Below are 4,000 nucleotides of genomic sequence, written 5' to 3'. Positions count from 1 at the left end.
GCCCCTGCATCGCGGGGTCACGGACTGCAGACCTCACATCCGGAATACACTAACATTGTGGAGGACTTCCGGGTCACATTGTGGTGAGCTGTTTCCTGTATCCCCTGCTGGATGTCGGTTCAGAAGAGCTGAGAAAACCTAGACAGAGAGAGGGCGCGCCATCCAAGGCACATCGTGGGCGGTTGGCGAATGAGTATACTCATTATATGCTTTTATTTATCCTGTGTTTGTGAGTTCGCATTTGTTGGTTTTATTCATTTTTATTAAATTGTATTTTTTCATGCTGCACTAGGATCGGGCGCTTTCTTTTCTTGTTGTTCATATATATATATATATATATATATATATATATATATATATATATATATATATATATATATAGACCATACAATACCGGTTACAACACGACATTAAGGGACAGCACGCAGGTAAGTACCACCTTGAGAAAGGTCCCACTGGGGGACCGAAACGTCGGTTTTTGTGTCTTCTATCAAATATAGAACATTTTTGATTTACTTACCTGCGTGCTGTCCCTTGATGTCGTGTTGCAACCGGTATCGTATGGTCTGTTATTGCTTTATGGGATAAGCACCGAAACTTATTTACTTGCATATGGTGTGCCGGCTGTGCATTGGATTCTATATATATATATATATATATATTGTGTGTGTTGTCTTATTGCTTATTGCTGTAGTATTGGTTCGTGTGAGGGGTTATCCTGCCAACGCTGGGATTCATCATGGGTGGAGGCGCTGTGCACAAGGAGATAGAGCCCACCCCTGGCTCCAAGAAGCAGAGGCTTAGGCCTCCTGTGAGCAGACTGGAACAGGAGCATGCCTAGTTGCCCGCGTAGTTCCCTTAGGCATAGGGAAAGGGGGCTACATATGTAATGTATGAGTTCCATTCAATTGGCATACACCACATACGTGCACCAATTCAATGCAACGCATACTGTATGCGTTTAATGCATTCCACACAGTTCACATACTGTACAGCATACATGCGCATCAGTGTACCTACACAGCAGTACAGTTTAATAAATGCATCTTTTTTTCTCAATAATCTTACAGGTGAAACTGGATGAGATGATGTTGGGGGACAGAAGACTATGTTGGTGGAAGAAGATTGTATGATTGGCAAATACAATGTCTACAGCCGCGGCCCCTTTTATTCTCCAACATCTCCGATTTTTTTCGGGGATTTTTTCCAATGCCACGCACTTCACCGCATTCATGCTGCATTCATGTTGCATTCATGCCGGCGTCACCCGCGGTTGATGTGTTTATTGATAATAGTTCGGATTTAATTGGTTGCAATTCTTCACGTATCTGCCAGGTGGCAGATATTCATGAATTGTAATGCGAATGCGCTTCAGTAATGTGTCGACTTGCAGGTGTTTAAAAAAATACCACAGTGGTCCATTGTAAATTGACCTTGGTACTGAAGAAGTTACAATAATGTTTCAATTTAGGCTTTTCATATAAAAAAATAAATGCAGTGTCTGTTTTTGTTTTATTGTCCTGAGAGTCCCGACATGAGTGCACCACTGCAGTCTGTGTTCCAAAAACCCGACATAACGTACGCTTATTTAATATGGGCCGCGATTAATGCAACAGATGATAAGATGGCAACAGTTGGTCAAATTTATCAGTATTTTATCGAAAACTATGACTTTTACAAATTTTCACCAGATGCTTGTGTGGAAGCGTGCAATAAGGAAAAAGTTATGTATCGATCTGTGTTTTTTCGTATTGATCCCGGTGTTAAAGGAGTCTATTGGTGTGTAGCACCAGATTTTTCCCGTATCTTTGATCATGGAGACTTCAAAAGGCGAAAGGTCATGTTAAAACCAACTAAGAAACGTCAGTCGCTGGCAAGCAATGCGCCAATCGACAGCGCCAGCTTCCAATAACGGTCCGACCGTCAGTGAAAACCTGGTGACCGGCAACCCTTGCTGTCTGTCCCCGCCCGGATACCTGCAACCTGAACCGGATTTCGCGTACAGATTCCAGCAAGTTTGCATGTACTAAAGCGATTTCCAGCCTCATCATCTGTCAACTACAGGTGTAGTAGTCCCGCTGTCACCTGTCAACTACGTGTATAATCAAGAATACGGGACTGGCAGTGGCTCGGCACCAGCTGATTGGCAAAGTTTATGGTGAGTAATGTTACCGTATTTTATTCTTTTTTTGAAATATCAATATCAATGCACAGTCAAGCGATTTTCCTGTAAGCAATATCATTGGCTGAGCAGCTTCAACAGTATATACTGAACACTTGGTGGAAAGCTAGGCGCATGCGCATTGGAACCTTCTTGAAACGCATATGCGTGTCATCACATCTACAGTAGGCGCATGCGCATGTGAACAGGAGACGCCCTCCGAGAAAATTATTGGTGGGACTGACTGTGGGAACTTCTTTAGGGGTCTGACTGACCATTACAGTAAAACTTGTACTTTTATTTTTCCTCAGAAAAGAAAACTTTGTCATCTCATGCGGAAAACGGCAAATGGAGGGATTTTGATAGATAATATCGCTTTGTGTAACAATGCCTGCACATTGCTGAATCGGATTTAAAAAAACACGTATCGGAGTCAACAGTTTAGTGGCCGTTGTTATTGAATAGGATAGAATAACTGAGAGCTTCATAGAAAACTTGAAACAGTACAGTATGCTGTTGTTTTCAGACAGTATACAATACTTTTTTTATATACATACTGTATAATAAACCCTAAAAATAAAAAGTATGCATTTATTCTACATGTATTCCAGTTCATATGCATATTCTATACCCGTACAGCATGTATTGTTGTAATACTCTTGTGATGTACTGAGCATGCCTACAGTATACAGTACAGTACTGTACAGTATGCCTGAACAGTACTGTATGTTCTAGAAACACTGTATGTTGTTACAGTATAAAAGGAGACAATGGAACAATTTAAAACAAATCAACGTTTTCTTTTATTGGTGGAGTAAGTACAAAAACATTTATGGAGTAAGTAAAAACATTTATTTAAAAATACAATTTAAAAACATTTAAAGTGTACAGCAATTCAAAACATTTACAGGTGTATGGTGTACTGCTAGTAAAAACATTTATGCACAGAATGAATACAATTTCAAACTAGCAACATTTCCTTTATTGAAGTGCAGAAAGTCAAAACATTTACAGTAGGATGGTATTCTGAACAGTAAGTCAGGCCTGCACAACTCCAGTCCTCGAGGGCCGCAAACAGGCCCGGTTTTCAGGATATACTGAAAACCGGGCCTGTTTGCGGCCCTTGAGGACTGGAGTTGTGCAGGTCTTGTGAAAGTAAAAACATTTCTTTATTAATACAATTTAAAACAAGCAACATCTCCTTTATTGAAGTACAGAAAGTCAAAACATTTACAGCACAGGTGTACAGTATGGTGTTAGTAAAAACATTTCTTTATTAATACAATTTAAAACAAGCAACAAGTCAAAAATTAAACAACATTTGAACAGTCACGCGAATTCGATCCCCACCAGATTGTCCTTCCAGGGCCGATGCCTTGTATGACGCAAAATGCCATTAATTCACGATTTTCATTACAGGATCTGTAATTGAAAAATAGCACCGCAATTCCTCCACAATAGTCCTTCTTAAATTTTCAGGAAGCGCCCTTTTTTGCGATTTCCTTCGTAGTTTACATTGTTGGCCCACCCGCAGTACACCAAGTAAGACACGTGGTGCTTGAAAATTAACATGCCATACTTCTGGGGTAAACCAGCACTTATTACCTATATACTTCTCCCTGAGTGGCTGGGGCAGCTCACGCAGGATGATGTCGGGCACCGTCTCAATGCAAGAGTATGTGGGTTGGATTCTGAGAGCGGGTGTTCTTCTGGGAGCGGGTGTGCTTCTGGGAGCGGGTGTGCTTGTGCGGCGGGCGAGGGTAGGTTGTCTGGGAGGATGCTTTCCTCCTGTCTTGGTCACCGTGTTATCTCCTGGCGTGGTCTTGACGGGGTTATCAT

This window comes from Ascaphus truei, chromosome 1 (assembly GCF_040206685.1).
Source record: "Ascaphus truei isolate aAscTru1 chromosome 1, aAscTru1.hap1, whole genome shotgun sequence".
NCBI lineage: Eukaryota > Metazoa > Chordata > Amphibia > Anura > Ascaphidae > Ascaphus > Ascaphus truei.
This window is presented reverse-complemented; position numbering follows the sequence as displayed.